Source organism: Camelus ferus, chromosome X, assembly GCF_009834535.1.
Source record: "Camelus ferus isolate YT-003-E chromosome X, BCGSAC_Cfer_1.0, whole genome shotgun sequence".
NCBI lineage: Eukaryota > Metazoa > Chordata > Mammalia > Artiodactyla > Camelidae > Camelus > Camelus ferus.
The window spans coordinates 5,904,574-5,927,839 of record NC_045732.1 but is presented as its reverse complement, the minus strand read 5'-3'; positions in this window follow the sequence as shown (position 1 = coordinate 5,927,839).

The following is a 23,266-nucleotide window of genomic DNA, read 5'->3' as shown; positions in this document are numbered from 1 at the left end:
CTTTCCTCCCAAGTCTTTTCATTATATTACTTTGTGTCTGATACTGATGTGGACTTTTTGGTAATTATTTTCATTGAAGTATAGTTGATTAACAATGTTATGTTAATTTCTTGTGTGCAGAAAAGTGATTTAGTTATATACATATACACATATATTGCCTTTTATATTTTTTCATTATAGATTACTACAACATATTGAATATAGATCCTTGTTCTATATGGTATAAACTTGTCGTTTATCTATTTTATATATACTAGCTAGTATCTGCAAATCCTGGACTCCCAATTTATCCCTCCACCCACCCTCTTTCTGCTCTGGTAACCATAAGTTTGTTTTCTATGTCTGTGAGTCTGTTTTGTAAATAAGTTTATTACTGTAATTTTTTTAATTCCACATATAAGTGATACCATATGACATTTTTCTTTCTCTTTCTGATTTAATTCCCTTAGTATGACAACCTCAGGTCCATCCATGTTGGTGCAAATGGCATTATTTTATTTTTTTTTATGACTGAGTAGTATATATACATATACACATACACATTATATATATAAAAATTGCATTGTATGTATCTTTCCTAGTTAGAGTTTCCCCCAGATATATACCCAGGATTAAGACTGTTGGATCATAGAGTAAGTCTATTTTTAGTTTTTTAAGTATACCTATATATTTTCCATAATGGCTGCACCAAACTACATCCCCAACAACAGGGTAGGAGGGTTCCCTTATCCCCAAACCCTCTCCAGGATTTATCATTTGTGAACATTTAATGATGGCCATTCTGACCAATGTGAGGTGATATCTCACTGTAGTTTTTATTTTCGTTTCTCTGATAAGTAGGAATATTAAGCATTTTCACACGTGTCTATTGGCCATTTGTATGTCTTTATTGGAGAAAAGTTTGTTTAGGTCTTCTGTCCATTTTTTGGATAGGATTTTTTTGTTATTGATTTGTATAAGCTGTTTATATATTCAGAAAATCAAGCCCTTGTCAGTTGCATTATTTGCAAATATTTTCTCCTATTCTATAAGTTGTCTTTTCATTTTGTTGATGGTTTCCTTTACTGCACAAAATCTTATAAGTTTAATTAGGTCACATTGGTTTATTTTTGCTTTTATTTCTATTCTCTTGGTAAACTGTCTGAGGAGAACATTGCTAAGATTTATGTCAGAAAATGTTTTGCCTATGTTTTCTTCTATGAGATTTAAGATGTCTTGTCTTATGTTTAAGTCTTTAAGTCATTTTGAGTTTGTTTTTGTATATGATGTGTGGGAGTGTTCTAATTTCACTGATTTACATGTGGCTGTCCACCTTTCCCAACACCACATTCTGAAGAGACTGTCTTTTCTCCATTGTATATTCTTGCCTCCTTTGTTGAAGATTAATTGACTATAGATATGTGGGTTTATTTCTGGGCCCTATATTCTGATCCATTGATCCTTATGTCTATTTTTGTGAAAATACTGTGCTGTTTTCTTCACTTTAGCTTTGCACTATTCTCTGAAATCTGAAAAGGTTATTCCTCCAGCTTTGTTCTTTTTCTTCACCGTTTCTTTGGTAATCCTGGGTCTTTTGTAATCCCTTATAAATTTTAGGATTATTTGTTATAGTTCTGTGAAAAATGTCTTGGGTAATTTGATAAGGATCACATTAAATATGTAGATTGCCTTGGGCAGTATGCCCATTTTGACAATATTGATTCTGCATATCCAAGAGCATAGGATATCTTTCCATTTCTTTAAGTAATCTTTAATTACCTCAATCAATGTTTTGTAGTTCTCCATGTATAAGTCTTTCACCTCCTTGGTCAGATTTATTACTAAGTATTTTATTGTTTTGAATGTGATTTTGAAAGGGATTGTTTCTTTACGTTATTTCCTGATATTTCATTGTTAGTGTAAATAAATGCCACTGATTTCTGTATGTTAATCTTGTGTCCTGCTACCTTGCCAAATTCTTTTATCATCTCTAGTAGTTTTTGTGTGGTGCTTTTAGGGTTTTCTATATATACTATCATGTCATCTGCATACAGTGACAATTTTACCTCTTCTCTTCCAGTTTGGATCCTTTTTATTTCTTTCTCTTGTCAGATTGCTATGGCTAGGGCTTCCAATACTATGTTCAATAGGAGTGGTGAGATTGGGCATCCTTGTCACATTCCAGATTTTAGAAGGAAGGCTTTCAAATTTTCACCATTGAGTATTATGCTGGCTGTAGATTTGTCATAAATAGCTTTTATTATATTGAGATATGTTCCCTTTATACCCACTTGGGTAAGAGTTTTTATCATAAATGGATGTTGAATTTTATCAAATGCTTTTCTACACCTATTGAGATGATCATGTGAGTACTGTCCTTTCTTTTGTTGATGAGGTGTATTACATATATTAATTTGTGTATGTTGAACCATTCTTGTGTCTCTGGCATGAACCCAATTTGATCATACTATATGATTTTTAATATGTGTTATTGAATTATGTTTGCTAATACTTTGTTGAGAGTTTTTGCATTATATTCATCAAATATATTGGCCTGTAATTTCTTTTTTCTTAGTGTCTTAGTCTGGCTTTGGCATCAGGGTGATGGTGGCTTCATAGAATGGATTTGGGAGTGTTCCCTCCTCTTCAATATTTTGGAAGAATTTAAGAACGTTATGTATAAGTTCTTTGTATGTTTGGTAGAATTCCCCTGTGGAGCCAGCTGGCCTGGGACTTTTGTTTGCAGTGAGGTTTTATTTATTATTATGACTGATTCTACTTCAATTCTAGGGATCAACCAGTTAAAATTATCTATTTCTTCTTGATTCAGTTTTGGTGGATTATATTTTTTTACAAACTTGTCCATTTCTTCTAGGTTGTCCAATTTGTTGCCATATAATTGTTTATTGTATTATCTTATGATTTTTTCATTTCTGCAGTGTTGGTTGTAAGTTTTCCTCTTTCATTTCATGTTTTGTTTATTTCTGTCCTCTCTCTTTTCTTCTTGGTGAGCCTGGCCAGAGGTTTGTCAGTTTTTACTCTCAAGAAACCAGCTCTTGGACTGGTTGATTTTTTTCCATTGATTTTTTCAGTCTCTATTTTATTTACTTCCTCCCTGATCTTTATTATTTATTTCCTTATCCTAACAGAAATTTTGTTTGTTCTTTTTCTTATTCTTCTAGTTGGTAGATTAGGTTGTTGAGATTGTTCTTGTATTTTAAGGATGGCCTATGAGCTTTCCTCTTAGGTCTGCTTTTGCTGTATATCTCATAGATTTTGTGTGGTTGCATTTTCATTATCATTTGTCTCAAGGTATTTTTTTAAAATTTGTTCTTTGATTTCATCATTGACCAAATGGATTTTTTACTAGTATGTTGTCTAGTCTCCATACAGTCATTTTTTTCCCCTCATTTTTCTTTCTGTGGTTGATTCCTAGTTTCATGCCATTGTGGTCAGAAAGATACTTGGAAAATTTTCTATCCTCTTACATTTGTTGAGGATTGTTTTGTGTTTGAGTACTTGGTCTATCCTAGAGAATGTTCCTTGTGCACTTGAAAACAATATATATTCTGGGATTTTTTTTGGATGCTACATCCTGGAAATATCAATTAAAAGTAACTGTTCTATTATGTCAATTAGTATCTCCATTGCCATATTTATTTTCTGTCTGGAAAATATGTCCAATGATGTTAGTTGGGTATTAAAATATCCTACTATTATTGTATTCCCATCAATTTTTTCCTTAATATCTCTTAATATTTGTTTTATCTATTGAGGTGTTCCTATATTGAGTGTATGTATATGTTAACAATTATAATATCCTCTTCTTATATTGCCCATTTTATCATTATATAACATCCTTCTTATCTTTATTTATGACCATTTTTAAAGTATATTTTGTCTGAAAGGAGTATTGCTACTCCTGCTTTCCTGCCATTTCCATTGGCATGAAATATCTTCTCTTATCCTCTTTCTTACAATCTATATGCGTCCTTCACTCTAAAGTGGGTCTCTTATAGGCAGCATATTGTAGGCTCTTGTTTTATCATCCAATATGCCACTCTATGTCTTTTGATTGGAGCACCAATCCATTGAAATTTACAGTAATTATTGACAGATTTGTGATTATTGCCATTTTAAACCTTGTTGTCCAGTTGATTTTGTACTTTCTCTCTTTTCCTTTTTCTTTTTGTTTTTCCTTTTGTGGTTTGATAATTTTCTTTTTTATTAGCTTGATTTATTTTCTTTTTGATTTTGTGACTATTTTATGCTTTTGATTTTGTGATTTTTCAAGTATGTTAACTCATTATTGTATCTATTTGCTTTAGATTAGTAATCAAACAGGCTCAAAAACACAGCCTAAAAAAATAAATAAAAGTTCTGCATTTTTCTTATTCCCCTCTCCCACATTTTATTATTTTGATGGTCTCTTTTACATCTTCATGTTTATTCTTTTGCTGTTCATTGCAGTTATCACATTTCCAATTGTGATTTTCTCTTTTCTACAGTTTTCTACTTGTTTATATTTAGAAAATACTTTTCAATATTTCTTTTAGGATTGGTTTAGTATTGCTCTATTCTTTAATTTTGCTTTTCTGGGAAATTATTTGTCTTTCCTTCTATTCTAAATGATAGTCTTGCTGGGTAGAGTATCTAGGTTTCAGACTTTTCACTTCCAGGACTTTGAATATATCTTGCCACCCCCTTCTGGCCAGCAGTGTTTGTATCAGGAAATCAGCTGAAAGCCTTATGGGGGTTCCATTGTAACTAGCTCTTTGTTTTTCTCTTGCTGCCTTTAGATCCTTTCTTTATCTTTAACTTTGGCCATCTTAATTACAATATGTCTTGATGTAGGTTTGTTTTGGTTCATCTTATTTAGGACATCTGTGCTTCCTGTACTTGGATACCTGTTTCCTTCTTTAGATTTGGGAAGTTTTCAGTCATAATTTCTTCAAAATATATTTTTGATCCCCTTTTCTCTTTCTTCTCCTTCTGGGACCCTTATTATGCATAGATTGGCATGATTTATATTATTCTGTAGGTCCATTATATTGCTTTATTTTTATTTTTTCATTTATCATTCTGTCTGTTTTTCTGTTTGGGTGATTTCCATTACTCTATCTTCTAAATCACTTCTTCACTCTTCTGTATTATTTAGTCTGCTATTCATTGCCTTTAGCTCTGCTTCTATCTTGGCAAGAGAGTTTTCTGATTTTAATTGGTTCCTCTTTATGGTTTCTATCTCCTTTTTATAATATTCTGCATTTTTATCAATAGTCTCTTATTTCTTTCAGTGCTTTTATCAGCTGTTTTTTGAACTGAAGTTATTGCAGACTGCAGAGTTCTATTTCATTGTTTGCTCTTTCAGAGAATTTCTCTTCTTTTAATTGAGATTGGTTCCTCCATTTGTTCATTTTATTTACATTTATCTATGAATTTAGCAGTAACAGTTATCTACTGTGGTCTTGAAGGGCTGTTTTTATGTGGGAGTGTCCCTGTGTAGAATGTGTGCATCTAATATTTCTCTTGTGAGGGCTATTTTTACTATGGATTGCTGCCACATCTTTCTTCTGTGTGTGCTGGCTGTTATCCCCTTCATTGAGGGTTTGGTTGGTGTTGTGTTGTCCAGAGCTTGTATTGAGTGTGGGAAGGGGCCTCCTCTTTGCTCTGTTGTTGTCACAGCACTATCAGGGGCCAAGCCTGCTCCACAGTTGTTGGAGTAGAAGCCTGAAGATCCATTTCTGATTTGCTCTGCATGGTAGGCAGGATTAGAGCATTTCTGCTGGAAGAGAAACTGCTGGATATTCCTCCACATATATCCACTGGGAAATGCCCTCTGTGGTGTCATTTATCACCTGTTATGGGGGCTCACAGATCTCCTTATCAATGAGGGCTTTTCAGCCAGAGAATGGCCCTGAGGGTTTGTGGTTAAAGCAGGTGTTATGGCAATGTCCCTAATGGCCAAGGTACATTCTGTAGGCTCACAGCAATGGAGATTCCATGACAATGTCCCTCCCTTCATTTGGCAAGACCGTATTAACAATGGAGACTTTACAGCCAAGCCAAACCCTGTGGGCAGTGTTGCACCTCTCAGTTTGTGTTCACCAACAGTGGAATATTCTATGGCTGGCCCAGGATCTTTTGTGCACACTCCCCCCTCAGCCTATACCACTGTCCAGTCCCCTGAGGTTGCCTCTGAGTAATCAACTTCAGTTTTCTCCCCAGGTCCATCCTCTGGAGCCCAAGTTCCAGTACCCTGTCCTGGCACACACTTGTGCCACAGGCTAGAGGATACACTGACACTCTGCACCATTTTCTCTCCATTCTGTCTGCCACAAAATAGCTCCTGTGCTCTCCTCCAAATCTCTGAAGTTTCCCTTCTCTCCAGCTAACCTCCCTGCTGGAGAGGGGGCTTCCCATAGTGAGGACACTTTTCCTATTTTGCTGTTCCTTCTCTGAGGGGCGTGCTCCATCCTGATTTCCTTTTTCTTTTTTTTCCCACACAGTTTTGTGATGACTTTCCTTGTAGTTTCACTTATATAGGATCTTTTGCAAGAGTTCAGTAGGTATCCTCTGTTCCACATGTAGATGTACTTTTCATGTATTTGTGAAAGAGGGTAAGTTCCATGTCCTCCTTTTCCACTATGTTGAAGCCAATCCTGGTGTGACTTTTATAAAAGGTGAAGTTATTTGTAGGCAGCTGCTTTGGCTTTTGATTTACTCATTAAGCTTCAAAAAAAGTAATCATGTTACCTTGTCCTGGATTGTATTTAACCACATCTTCCTCATTCCAATTGTAGAGAAGAAAGCAAAAAATAAAAAAGGAAACACATTATATGTCTCAGGCTCGTTATTTGATAGTGTTGTGACACACACAATTATATATACATTTTAGCTGTCTCAAAAAATTTACAATAATGAATATTCTTATAGTTGGTCCCCAGTTTATCAAGACAAGCCATCATGTATTTCAGTATGCTAAAGTCAGGAAATTTGCAATGATTCTCATTAAAATATTAAAATACTGTTTGACACTTAAATGCTTAAATATTTCTATAACTTATTAGAACATTTCCTTTTCTGGAACTACAGGGGAAGTATATTATTACTTGATTAAAGACTCATGGAAGCCCATCAGCAAACTCTAACTAGTAATTCCACAAATATTTGCAGAGTCCTTATCATAAGTCATGCATTGATCTTGGTTGTAAGACATGCCATGTTTTTACAAGAAATAGATCCTGCTCTGAAAATGTTCACTTTCTAAACACCTATTATTGTAAAGTACTTTTTTTTTTTTTACCAGGGTCTATGCATCATTTATCTTGGTGCTGTTTCCCGCTCTTCTTTCCTTACATTTTAGTAGATATCAAGTAAATAATTAGTACCATTCCTATATAAATCAATTCAACAATGAATTAGAAAACCTATTCCCTATATGCAACTACACTAAAAAAAAATAGTAGGGAGGATAACACATGCCTTCATAAACAATGTGGGGATACTCACCATAGAAATACAACACATAAAAGCTTCCTAAAGCAGAAACAGATTTTAGAGTAGGCAGTAGAAAGTCATCATTGCTTAGTGTATTCAGGACAGATAGAAAAGAAACATATAAAATAAAAGGAAAAGGTAGGCAATATGAAAGTGATCTAGGCTTGAATTCAAATCCAGACTTCCATACTTATTACCTATTGTGCCCTTTATTGACATATTTATTCCCTCTAGTTCACGTTCCTCAAGGTGATAGTAAGGGTTGGGAGTCATACTCATAGAAGTGGGAAAAGAAGCTGGTAAAATAATATCACTACCACTCATTAGACATGTGTGAAACTCTGCCTATAAATTCCATATCAATTTCATTAGCTATAATCCACAGAAGAGGGCAGTATAGCATCATAAATCAGAGTGTGAGTTCCTGTTTGGAGGCATGCATCTGAGGCAGGATAACAAGGCTCTGGAAAATATTACTTGGTACTGGACCAAGGAATATCAGAGAACACCCATGAGGGATTGCTGAAGACCACAAGACTCATATTTTCTTGACTACTTAATCTCTATAATTCTATGTAATCTGAAAAAGTGGCAAAAAGGGAACTGTGTTTGGATTTCCCACCAACTTTGCCTGGTAAGGTGAACAGGAGTGATTTTATGTAGAAAGTAATAAGCAAAATGGCAGCATAGAAACTTTTCATGTTTGTTCCTCCCTCATAAATATCTATTTTAACAACTACCTGTGCATGGAAACACTTTCACAAGAGCCAAGGATTGCAGATTAGGGGTTATAGCAATGGGTGAAACACAGAAATAAGAAAAGATGCACTGAAAAGGGTAGGAAAGATAGAGTCACAATATGCCTATCAACCCTCCCATAATCCCAGGCAATCCAATGGGGAGAGAGACACCCTCCCTGTGGGAAAAGTGTGAAATTAGTGCTTGACTTCACTGTAGGCCCATAACTGACCTGCCCCAGCACCAGGCTGAACCCTTGTAGCCTTAGATGGCTCCTTGTGGTCGTCCACAAACCAGGCTCTTGGCTCACCCTGATCCAGGTATTTTCTGTGGACCTAGGAAGCATCCTTGACATCAGATTTCTGGCAGGCTTCTGAGAATCTGGGAACTCAGCATATTTTAATGCCTTCTGCCTCCAGTAATCCCAAGCAGTGTCACTGATGCCAAATATCCATGAATGTAGGCCCCTGGCTCACCATAGTTCCTTTCAACTTTAGTGGCCCCTGGAGGCTCCAGAGGACTCAAAAGGCCCCCAAGACACCAGGTTCTGGGCAGGCTATGAATCCAGGTTCCCTCAGTTCTCCCATGTGCCTACTTAGCTTCAACTGCTCCAGATGTCTCCAGAAGATTCAGGTGGTTTCATCAGCTTCAGGCTCCAAGATACACCCTTGCATCTGCCAGTTCTACTGATCCCAAGAAGTTACTGTGGCCCCAGGCTCCTGATGGACTCCCATGATACCAGGCTCCTGGCTCACCATGGTAACAACTGACTCCCATTGCACCAGGCTCCCAGTGGGCTCCCACAAATTCAGGTTCCAAATGGATAACTGTGAACTCAGATTCCTGGCCAACCTAGCATACTTCACTGCCAGGCTGGGCCCCATGGACTGAGCCTCAAGGCTGGCTCCTACAGAGCCTGGTTCCCAGCACTCACCAGTACCAAGCTAGCCTCCACAGACCGAGATACTAGGCCCACTCTAGTGGTCACTGGTGCCTGGTTACCCAGGATCCAGGCTTACCCATGCAGAATCAGGTCCCAGATCCATCAAAACATACTAAAGCATCAGACCTGCTCTAGTGAACCCAGGGTCCAGGCTTGCCTCCATGAACCTAGGAAACAGGCTGGTCAGTGCAACCAAAAACTAGTTCTTCACATCTACTTACCAGACACTAGAACTGCCCAGCGAAGAACTCAAGCAGCAAGCATACTCTTGGATATCACAAGATGGCCCACCCAGAATCTGTGATTGTTGAAGAGCTTTGTCTGCTGAAGTCATTCTATAAAGACAGAAAGCGGTTAATACTTTCTCAAAAGTTCATGAACATGATTACATGATTTTTGTAAGACAATAAAAATCATGAATAATCAAGGAAATATGATTCAACCAATGGAAAACAATGAAATTTAATTACATCTTAAAGAAATGGGGATGTATGAACTACCTGACAAAGAATTCAGAACAAAACTTTTAAGGAAATTCAGTGAAATCACAGATAAACAACCAAATGAATGTAGGGAGAAATGTATGAAAAAAATAAGAAGTTCAACAAAGAGAGGAAAAATTAAAAAACAATAAGCAGACATTCTAGAGTTACAGAATACATTGAATAACTAAAATTCAAAAGAAAGCTTGAGAAACAGACTCAATCAATCAGGTGAATGAATTCATAAACTGAAGACAAGTGATTTGAAATCTTCAAGTTAGAGGAACAAATGGAAAAAACAATTTAAAAAATACAGAAAGCCTACAAGTCTTGTCCATTGTAAATAGAACTGCTATGGACACTGGGGTGCAGGTGTCATTTTGAAGTAGGCTTCCTTCTGGAAATATGCCCAGGAATGGGATTCCTGGATCATATGGTAAGTCTATTCCTAGTCTTTTGAGGAATCTCCACACTGTTATCCACAGTGGCTGCACCAAACTGCATTCCCACCAACAGTGTAGGAGGGCTGGGTTCCCTTTTCTCCACAGCCTCTCCAGCACTTGTCATTTCTGGACTTTTGAATGAAGGCCATTCTGACTGGTGTGAGGTGATACCTCATTGTAGTTTTGATTTGCATTTCTCTGATAATTAGTAATATTGAGCATTTTTTCATGTGCCTATTGATCATTTGTATGTCTTCCTTGGAGAACTGCATGCTTAGGACTTTTGCCCATTTTTGGATTGGGTTGTTTATTTTATTCTTATTAAGTCATATGTGCTGCTTATATACTCTGGAGATCAAGCCTTTGTCAGTTTCATTTGCAAAAATTTTCTCCCATTCTGTAGGTTGTTGTTTTGTTTTAATTATGGTTTCCTTTGCTGTGCTTGTAAGTTTAATTAGGTCCCTTTTGTTTATTCTTGCTTTTTGTTTCTATTGCTTGGGTAGACTGCTCAAGGAGAACATTTTTGAGATGTATGTGAGATAATGTTTTGCCTATATTTTCTTCTAGGAAGTTTATTGTATCTTGTCTTTGATCCATTTTGAGTTTATTTTTGTGTATGGTGTAAGGGAGTGTTCTAGCATCATTGATTTACATGCTGCTGTCCAGTTTTCCCAAGACATGGAAATAGCCTAAATGTCCATCAACAGATGACTGGATAAAGAAGATGTGGTACATTTATACAATGGAATACTATTCAGCCATAAAACCCAACAACATAATGCTATTTGCAGCAACATGGATGCTCTTGGAAAATGTCATTCTAAGTGAAGTAAGCCAGAAAGATAAAGAAAAATATCATATGAGATCACTCATATGTGGAATCTAAAGAAAAACAAAACATAAATACAAAACAGAAATGGACTCATAGACATAGAATACAAACTTGTGGTTGCCAAGGGAGCAGGGGGTGGGAAGGGACAGACTGAGATTTCAAAATGTAGAAAAGATAAAAATATTATACTGTATAGCACAGGGAAATATATCCAAGATCTTATGGTTGCTCACAGAGAAAAAAAAAGTGTCAATGAATATATGTATGTTCATGTATAACTGAAAAATTGTGCTCTACACTGGAATTTAACACAACATTGTAAAATGACTATAACTCAATAAAAATGTAAAAAAAAAAGCCTACATAAACTATTTGGTAGCACTAAAAGAAGCAATCTTCACATCATTAGAATCCCAGAAGTAGAGAAAGAGAGAAATGAACAGAAATCTTATTTAAAGAAATAATTGTTTACAACTTCCTAAATCTGGGGAGAGATATGGACATCCACATTCATGATGCTAATTGGTCACTCAAATATTTCAACTCAAAATTATCTTCTCGAAGACACATTATAATAAGACAGCCCAAAATCAAAGACAAATAGATTATTTTAAAAGTAGTAAGGGAATGGAATTTCTTACATATTAGGAAACCTCCCAAACCTATCAGTGTATTTCTTAGCAGAAAACTTGCAGTCCAGAAGAGAGTGAGATAATATATTCAAAATGCTATAAGAATAAAACTACCAACTAAGAATATATTCCCTGATAAAGATGTCTTTCAGGAATGAAGGAGAGATACAGACTTCCTCAAACAAACAGAAGTTGAGGGAGTTCATCACCACCAGACCGGTTTTACAATAAATTTTGAAAGGAGTTCTTCAAACTGAAATAAAAGGACACTAATTAGTAACATGGACTATATGAAAATACAAAAAAATACAGATAAATATAGTCAAATTTAGAATACTCTAATATTGTAATATGGTAGTGTTTTGACAATTTTAGTATAAAGGGATATAGAATAAAATGTTTAAAATAATTATACCTACAATAATTTGTACATGAAATCACAGTATAAAACAAGGTAAATTATGACAAGAAAAACATAAAATATGGGAGAGGTACAAAAGGGTAATGTATTTGCATGCAATAAAAGTTAAGTTGTCATCATCTTAAAATAGCATCATAACTATAAAATGTTTTATGTACACCTCATGGTAACCACAAAGTAGAAACCTATAGAAGATACACAAAAGATACAGAAAAGAATCAAAGCAAACAACTCCAAAAAATTAACAACTCACAAAGACAGCAAAAGAGGGATAAAGGTACAGGGAAACTACATAACAGCCAGAAAACAAAAAAGGTAACATTAGTAACTCCTTACCTGTTAATAATTATTTCTATGGATAAAATTTTCCCAGCAAAAAACATAGAGTAACTGAATGGATTAAAAAATAAGACCCAATTCTATACAGCCTATAAGAAATTTCAATTAAAATTTAAGGACACACAATAGCTCAAAACTAAGGGGTAGAAAAAGACTTTCTATGAAACCAAGAGATCAGTGGTAATCATATAAGACAAAATAGACTTTAAGTCAAAAACTAACAAGAGACAAAGGTCACTATACAATGAAGGGGATCAAGCCATCAAGAGGCAACAGGCTAGAACAATTGTAAATAAAAATGCACTCAGCATTGAAATATATATATATATATATAGCAAATAATACCATATTTGAAAGGAAAAATGGAGAAATAGTAAATAATAGTAGGTGACTTTAAAATTCAATTTTCAACAATGGATAGATGATCCAGAAAGAAAACCAACAAAGAAATACTAAACTAGACCTTAGTTCAAATGGACATGACAGACAAATACAGAATATTCCACCAAACAGCACCAAAATACACATTCTTCTCTAGCACACACATAAAAATTCTCCAGGATGAATCATGTTCAGTCATATAACAAGCTTTAGCAAATAATATCAAATTGAAATTATATCGAGTCTTTTCCAGTCAAAATGGTATGAAATCCATAACAGAAAGAAAACAAGAAAAATCACAAATATGTAGAAATTAATAATCACACACTTGAACAAACAATTGGCCAAAAAAGAAAACAAAAATAAAAATCAAAAAATGTCTTGAAAAAACTAAAATGTAAACACAACATACCAAAATGTATGGAATACAGAAAATATAATTTTGAGACAGAATTTTACAGCAATAAATGCCTACATTAAGAAAATGAAGACAGGGAGTAGTCAAGATGGTGGGCTAGGAAGATTCTGAGCTCACCTCCTGCCATGGGAGCACCAAAATTATAACTATTTACAGAGAAACTATCAACAAGAACAACCTGAATAATAGCAGAAAAGGCCTTCTACAACTAAATATTTAATGGAGTAACTGCAATGAGACAGGTAAGAGGGTTGGCAACATACTTTAGTCAATGCCAACACCCACAAGTAGGCAACACACAAAAGAATAATAACAATACAATAACAGAGGTTCTATCCAAGGAATGAGGGGCCTGAGCCTCACAGCATCCTCCCCAGACATGGGGTAATACAACAGGAAAATGAGCCTGTAGAGCATTTGGCTTTTAAAGCTAGCAGGGATTGCTTAAGGGAGAACCAGAGGGCTCTGGGAAACAGAGACTCTGGTCTTAAAGGACAAACACAAGATCTCATACACTTCAAGAGCCAAGGCAGGAGGAACTGGCCAAGATGGTGGAGTAGAAGGACACTCTTAGCTCACCTTCTCCCATGAATACACCAAAAGAGACATCCATGGACCCACCCATTCACTAAGAACACCTGCTGAGCTTTGACAGAACATTGCCATCTTCAAAAAAAAAAAAAAATTTCACAAATCTGGTAGGAGAAAAAAAAAAGAAAAAAGAAAATGAAATTAGTGCATGACCTGTCTCACAGGGAGGGAGCAGCAAAGGAGGAATAGAGGTTTTACACTGGGATGACCCTCTCCAATGGAGAGTTCAGCAGGGATGGAGGGGGAACCTCTGAGGCTCAGAGAACTGTACAGCAGCACCCTGGCTGACAAAACTGAGAGAAACCAGCAGAAAGGGTCCCTGCAATCCCCATCCTTAGATGAGAGACATTGGGGGTGGACTGGGACTGGCTACCTAAGCCAGATGGAGGGCTGGGGCTGACTGCACAGAGGCAGCCTCAGGAGCTGGAGTGTACTGTGCATCATGGCTGGAAGTGTATAGAGAACAGAAAAGCCTGGGTCACCCATTTAAAAAAATCATTGGTGGTGTGCCTTGGGGGGTGCAATGCAGCTGGGCCATAGCCTTTGTTTCCACAGGCCAACAGCACCATTGCTGGAGCATACTGTGGAGAAGACAGGTGGGGCTCAGCCACAGACATCATATTCCCTGATGCACAGCTCCCTGACAGAGGTGAGATTGAAACCTGAATCCATACCCAGGGGCCCTGGAACTTCATAGGTGGGACTGAGAATTATTTACAGCCTCAGGCAGAGAGGATCAATTTGCTCCGAGGGTGAATTTGTGGACAAGCACCTCTAAAACAAACTAGCAAGGAATGGAGCTCTGGCACAAAACAAGGTTGAGGGCTGGTGCAGCATTTGTAAAAGGCCAGCCTACCATACAAGTACATGGTGCTGGGGATGGTGCTGACCTGGTAGAAAGACTGTATAATCACTGCATGTTTGGGGGCTCTGTGAGCACAGACTTCTAAGAGGAACGAATGGAGCTCACACAGTGGGGTAAGGGAAGGAGCAGCATTTGGCACGGGGACAGCACTGACCCAAAAGCAAGCTATGATCCAGGCATGCAACCCAGAAGTCGGTGGAACTACACTGGTAGCTCTGACAGCAGAGAACATGGGGGACACTACAGCAGAGCACTGGCATTCCCACAGCTAAAGATGAGACAAGGGCAGTGTCAACAAAGAATATGTGAAGTGCTCCAACATGCCTACCATGTACCACAGATCAGAAATTGGTCTGGAAACCTCCACCCCCAAAAAAGAGGAGCAGACCCAGCCCTTGTCAGGGCTGTGACAATCACAGAACAAAAATGAGGCTGCACACAACATCCAGTGCAGGCTTGATCATCACATCACTGGCCACACCCTGATCATAGGGATAAAAGCCAACACAAATGGAAGAAGGAAATAACAATGATCCATAATAAAAACAGAACTCATAATAAAATTATTAGTGGAACACAGTCTACACAGGAAAGCATCCTCTTTAAAAAAAGAATTCATTCAAGGCCACAGTAGATAACTGATACTCCATAATACATAGTGTCAGAGAGATATAAGTAAAAGGAAGAAACAGAGGAACTACTCCCAATTAAAAGAACAAGAGAAGTCCCCTGAAAGAACAGTCAATGAAATAGAACTCTATAGCCTACTAGATCATGACTTCAAAAAGGGAGTGATAAAAGTACTGAAGGAAATAAGAGAGACTATAAATAAACATGCAGAATACTATAAAAAGGAAATAGAAACTATAAAGAGGAGCCAATTAAAAACATAAAATTAAATGGTTGAGATAAGAGTAGAGATAAAGGCAGTCAAAAGCAGGCTAGACAATGCAGATGGATAAGTAAGTGACTTAGAAGACAGGATAACAGAAGTCACCCAATCAGAAAAACAGAAAACCAAGTGAAACTAATGAAAGCAATATAAAGGAAATTTGGGATGACATAAAACATCCCAACAAATGCATAATAGGGATCCAAGAAGAAGAAAGGGAAAAGGGGCCTAGAAAAGGTATTTGAAGAAACCATGACTAAAAATTTTCCAAACCTAAAGGAGGAATCAGATATTCAATTATAAGAAGTACAGAGGGTCTCCAACAAGAAGAATCAACTAGACCTACACCAAGACATAATTAAGATGACCAAGGTTAAAGATAAAGAAATGATTCTAAAGGCAGCAAGAGAAAAACAAATAGTTGCAAGGGAACCCCTATACGGATTTCAGCTGATTTCTCAATACAAACATTGCAGGCCAGAAGATAGTGGCAGGATATATTCAAAGTTCTGAATGAGAAAAAGCTGGAAAATAGGATACTCTATCCAGGAAGGTTATCCTTTTGAATAGAAGAGGAGATAAAGAATTTCACAGACAAGCAAAAACTAAAAGAATTCAGCAATATTAAAACTATGCGAAAAGAAATATTGAAAGTCCTACTCTACATAGAAAAAAAAGCAGGATGCTATAGAAAGGAGAAAGCCATCACTGGAAATGCGATAGCTACAATGGGTTGTTACAGAATAAACATGAGGATGTAAAAAAAGGACATGAAAATAATTAAGAGTGGGAGGAGGGAGCAAGAAAATATAGATATTTGTCTCTTTTTTTTTCGTTCTTTTTAGGATGCTTGAGCTTTTATTACTATCAGTTGAAAGCAAACAGATATAGTAATGGGTTAATATACTTGAAAACCAGGGTAACCACAAATCAAAAGCATAAAATAGTGTCATGAAAACCAAAAAGAACCCAAGATAATACAAAAGAAAATTTTCAAACCACAAAAAGAAAAACAAAAGAACAAAGAGGAAATACCAAATCAACTCAAAAACTGTTTAAAATGGCAATAAACACACATATATCAATAATTACCATGTCAATGGACTAAATGCTCCAATCAAAACACATGGAGTGGTAAATCTGATAATAAAACAAGAACCTACAGTATGCTGCATACAAGAGACCCACTTTACAGTGAAGGACACATAGACTGAAAGTGAGAAGATGGAAAAAGATATTTCATGCAAATGGAAATGACAAGAAATAAGGAATAACATTACTGATTACAGACCAGACTTTAAAACAAAAGCCACAAAAAAAGATAAAAAAGCTTATTGCATAATGATCAAAGGAGAAATACAAGATGAGGATATTACACTCAACATATATGCACCCAACATACAAGCACCTAAACACATAAAGCAAATATTAACAGATGTAAAGGGAGAAACTGATGAGAACACAATCATAGTAGGAGACTTTAACACCCCATTAACATCATTGGACAGATCTTCCAGATAGAAAATCAGAGGGAATGAAGCTACTAAATTACACAACAGAGTAATTGGACTTCATTGATATTTTCAGAACATTATATTCCCCTCAAATAGAATATACTTTCTTTTCAAGGACACATGGAACATTCTCTAGAATAGATCATATACTCGGGTACAAAAGAGGACTCAACAAATACGAGGATAGAAATTATTTCAAACATCGTTTCTGACCACAATGAGGTAAAACTAGAAATCAACCACAGAAAAACAAAGGAAAAAAAATGACAGCATGGATAGTAAACAACATGTTATTAAAAAACCACAGTCAACAAATAAGAGGATAGAAATTATTTCAAGCATCTTTTCTGACCACAATGAGATAAAACTAGAAATCAAACACAGAAAAACAAAGGAGAGAAAAATGACAGCATGGATATTAAACAACATGGTACTAAAAAACCAGAGTTGATGAAACCAAAGTAGAAATTAAAAAATACTTTGAGACAGATGACAATGAAAACACAACCGTACAAAATCTAGGGGATTCAGCAAAAGCAGTCTTAAGAGGGAAGATTAGAGCAATACAGGCTTTCCTCAAAATATAAGAACAATATGAAGTAAACAACCTAACCTATGACCTAAAAGAATTAGAAAAAGAAGAACAAACAAAACCTAAAGTCAGCAGAAGGAAGGAAATAAGAAAGATTAGGGAGAAAATAAATGAAATAGAGGTTTAAAAAATCAATCAAAACAAAAGCTGTTTTTTTTTTAAAGGGTAAACAAAATTGACAAACCTCAGGTCAGGCTCCCAAAGAAGAAAAGAGAGAACATAAACACAATAAGAAAGGAAATTGGAGAAATTACAACCAATACCACAGAAATACAAAACAAACAAAGAAACAAACAAACATAAAACAATACTATGAACAACTATATGGCAATAAATCTGACAACCTAGAAGAAATGGAGAAGTTTCTAGAAACATAGAGTCCACTAAGACTGAATCAAGAAGAAATAGACCACTTGAACAGACCAATCACTAGAAATTAAATAAAATCGGCAATAAAAATCCTCCATAGAGAGTCACAAAAACTAAATATAATCCATTATAATACAAAGGAAGATTACCAAATCACAAAACGAAGAAGAAAGGAACAAAGAGGAAATACCAATTCAACTGCAAAGATAAGTTCAAAATGGCAATAAACACACATCTATCATTAATTACTGTAAATGTTAATGGACTAAATGCTCCAGTCAATAGACATAGAGTGGCAGACTGGATAATAAAGCAAGAACCTTCAATATGCTGCATACAAGAGACCCACTTAAGGGAGAAAGAAACATATAGATCGAGAGTGAAAGGATGGAAAAGGATATTCCATGCAAATGAAAAAGCCGAAAAAGCAGGTGTTGCCGTACTGATTTCAGACAAAATAGACTTTAAAACAAAGGCCATAAAGAAAGATAAAGAAGGACATTTTATAACGATTAAAGGACTGTTACAAGATGAGGATAGTACACTAGTTAATATATATGCACCCAATATAGGAGCACCTAAGAGCATAAAACAATTACTAACAGAGATAAAAGGGGATACTGAAGGGAATAAAATCATAGTTGGAGATTTTAACACTGCATTAACATCACTAGACAGATCTTCCAGACAGAAAATAAATAAGGCAACAGAGAAATTAAATAATACAATAGAAAAATTAGATTTGGTGGATATTTTCAGAGCATTACAACCCCCAAAAATAGTATAAATATTCTTCTCAAGTGCACCTATAACATTTTGCAGGATTGATCATGTACTTGGGCACAAAAGAAACCTCAGCAATTTTAAGAAGATAGAAATTATCTCAAGCATCTTTACTGACCACAATGCCATGAAAGTAGAAAGCAACAACAGAGAAACAAATGAAAAGAAAAGGAAAGCATGGAGATTAAACAATATGTTATTATAAAAAACAATGGGTCAATGATGAAATCAAAGCTGAAATTAAAAAAGAAATACCTTGAGACAAATGAAAATGAAAGCACAACCACACAAAATTTATGGGACACAGCAAAGGCAGTGTTTAGAGGGAAGTTTATAGTGATACAGGCCTACCTCAAAAAGGAAGAACAATCTCAAATAAACAATTTAACCTACCAGCTGAATGAATTAGAAAAATAAGAAGAAAAAAAAAACAAAACCAAAAAGCAGCAGAAGGAAGGAAATTACAAAGATTAGGGAGTAAATAAATAAAATACAGCATAAAAAAGACCATAGAAAAAATCATTCAAAACAAAAGCTGGTTTTTGAAAAAGTAAATAAAATTGGTAAATCTCTGGCCAAACTAACAAAGAAGAAAAAAGGGAGAGCAAAAATTAGCGAAATAAGAAAGCACAATGGAGAAATTACAGCAAATAAAATAGAAATACAGAATAACACAAGAATATTATGAAAAACTATATGGAACCAAACTGGATAACCTAGAGGACACACACAAGTTTTTGGAAACATACTATCCACCAAGACTGGATCAAGAAGAAACTGACCACTTGAACAAACAGATCACTATACATGAAATTGAAATAGCAATAAAAAAAACTCCCTACAAATAAAAGTCAAGGACCAGACAGATTTACCGAGGAATTTTACCAAACATACAGAGGAGGATTCATATCAGTCCTTCTTAAACTCTTCCAGAAGATTGAAAGGAGGGAATACTCCCAAACTTATTCTATGAAACCACCATCACCCTGATACCAAAACCAGGCAAAGACACTACCAAAAAAGAGAATTACAGGCCAATATCACTGATGAACATAGATGTCAAAATCCTCAACAAAATATTAGCCAATAGAATCCAACAACACATATAAAAGATTATACATCATGACGAAGTGGGGTACATCCCAGTGACACAAGGGTGGTTCAACATAAGCAAATCAAACAATGTAAAATGTCACATCAAAAAGAGAAAGGACAAAAAACACATGATCTTCTCAATAGATGCAGAGAAAGCATTTGATAAAATTCAACACCCATTTATGATAAAAACTCTCACCAAAATGGGTATAGAGGGAACATATCTCAACATCATAAAAGCTATATATGAGAAACCTACAGACAGCATAACACTAAACAGTGAAAAACTCAAAAGCTTCCCAGTAAAATCTGGGACAAGACAAGGATGTCCAATATCACAACTCCTATTCAACATACTCTTGGAAGTTCCAGCCACAGCAATCAGGCAAGAGAGAGAAATAAAAGGGATTCAAGTTGGAAACGAAGAGGTGAAAGTGTCACTATATGCAGACGACATGTTACTATATATAGAAAACCTTAAAAAGTCCACACAAAAACTACTAGAGCTGACTGAAAAATTCAGCAAGCTAGAAGGTTACAAGATTAACGTTAAACAGTGGCATTTCTTTACACTAACAATGAATCAACAGAAAAAGAAACTAAAGTAACAATCCCCTTTAAAAATAGCATATATTTATGCAATGGAATACTACTCAGCCATAAATACCGACAATGTAACGCCATTTGCAGCAACATGGATGCTCCTGGAGAATGTTTTTCTAAGTTAGATAAGCCATAAGGAGAAAGAAAAATACCATATGAGATCGCTCATATGTGGAATCTAAAAAACAAACAAACAAACAACAACAAAAAAAGCGTAAATACAGGACAGAAATAGACTCATAGACATAGAATACAGACTTGTGGTTGCCAGGGGGCGGAGGGTGGGAAGAGATAGAATGGGATTTCAAAATTGTAGAATAGATTAACAAGATTATACTGTATTGCACAGGGAATCACAGAGGAAAACATGTGATAATGAGTGTGTATATGTCCATGTATGACTGAAAAATTGTGCTGAACACTAGAATTTGTCACATCAGTGTAAAATGATTATAAATCAATAAAAAATGTTAAAAAAAAAGCACCCAAAGTAATAAAATATCTAGGAATAAATCTAATCAAGGAGGTGAAAGAATTTTACAAAGAAAACTATAAATCCTTGATGAAGGAAATTAAAGAAGGCTTAAAAAAATGGAAAGATATCCCATGCTCTTGGATTGGAAGAATCAATATTGTTAAAATGGTAACACTGCCCAAGGCAGTCTACAGATTTAATGCAATCCCTATCAAATGACCCAGGACATATTTCACAGACCTAGAACAAATCATAATAAAATTTGTATGGAACCACAAAACACCTAGAATTGCTAAAGAATTACTGAAGAGAAAGAAAGAGGCGGGAGGAATAACTCTCCCAGTCTTCAGACAATACTATAGAGCTACAGTCATCAAGACAGCATAGTATTGGTAAAAAAACAGACATATAGTCCAATGGAACAGAATAGAGAGCCCAGAAATGAACCCACAAACTTTTGGTAAACTAATCTCCAACAAAGGAGGCAAGAATATACAATGGAATAAAGACAGTCTCTTCAACAACTGGTTTTGGGTAAACTGGACAACAGCATGTAAAACAATGAAGCTAGAACACTCTATTGCACCATACACAAAAATAAATTCAAGATGGATAAAAACTTAAACATAAGACAAGATACAATAAGCCTCCTAGAGGAAAATATAGGCAAAACATTATTTGACATACATCTCAAAAAGTTTCTCCTAGAAGAAATAAAAGCAAGAATAAACAAATTGGACCTAATGAAACTTACAGACATCTGCACAGCAAAGGAAACCATAAGCAAGACAAAATGACAACCTATGGAATGGGAAAAAATTTTTGCAAATGAAAGAGACAAAGGCTTGATCCCCAGAATATTTAAGCAGCTCATACGACTTAATAAGAAACAACCAAACAACCCAATCCAAAGATGGGCAAAAGACCTAAACAAGCAATTCTCCAAGGAAGACATACAAATGATCAATAAGCACATGAAAAAATGCTCAATATCACTAACTATCAGAGAAATGCAAATCAAAACTACAATGAGATATCACCTCACACCAGTCAGAATGGCCATCATTCAAAAATCCACAAATGACAAATGCTGGAGAGACTGTGGAGAAAGGCGAACCCTCCTACACTGCTGGTGGGAATGCAGTTTGTTGCAGCCACTGTGGAAAACTGTATGGAGATTCCTCAGAAGACTAGGAATAGACTTACTATATGACCCAGGAAATTCACTCCTGAGCTTATATCCAGAAGGAACCCTACTTCACAATGACACCTGAACCCCAATGTTCATAGCAGCAATATTTACGATAACCAAGACACAGAAGCAGCCTAAATGTCCATCAACAGATGACTGGATAAAGAAGTGGTATATTTATACAATGGAATACTATTCAGACATAAAAACCAACAACATAACACCATTTGCAGCAACATGGATGCTCCAGGAGAATGTCATTCTAAGTGAAGTAAGCCAGAAAGAGAAAGAAAAATACCATATGAGATCGCTCATATGTGGAATCTAAAAAACAAAAACAAAAAAGAAAGCATAAATACGAAACAGAAATAGACTCATAGAGATAGAATACAAACTTGTGGTTGCCAAGGGGGTGGAGGGCGGAAAGGGATAGTCCAGATTTCAAAATTGTAGAATAGATAAACAAGATTATACCATATAGCACAGGGAAATATATACAAGGTCTTATGGTAGCTCACAGAGAAAAAATATGACAATGAATATATTTATATGTTCATGTATAACTGAAAAATTGTGCTCTACCCTGGAATTTGACACAACATTGTAAAATGATTATAAATCAATAAAAAAATGTTAAAAAAAAAGAAATACATGCAACTCAATAGCAAAAAAAAAAAAAAATCAAACAAACATTTCAATTAAAAATGGGCAAAGGACTTGAATAGACATTTTTCCAAAGAAGACATCCATATAGCCAAAAATATATGAAAATTGGCAGGAACTCAGCAGCTGACCACAGTGTTGGGAGGGGGCACGATCTACCCGCTCACTTCACCCTGCGGCATTGGAAGGGGGAGTGACCTGTCCATGAATGAGCACAGTATCTGACAAACTTTCTGGAGGGGGCGTGATCTGCTTGTCAACAGTCCGTGGGAGAAGCATAGATGAAGGTGCCAGTGGAGGGCCTCTGGAAAAAGCAAGCTTAGTTCCCGAAACAGGGTGAAGACAGAAATACCTCTCGATAACATTACTAAGAGTACACTGTCTCCAGGAGAACATATCCCTTTTTTATCATTTTTTATCTGTTCTATTTTCTATTATCTTTTTAATTTTTACTTTTTAAACAGGTGTATATGTCTACAGTTTTAATATCTTTTAAATTTTCTTTTAAAATCATTTTATTATTATTA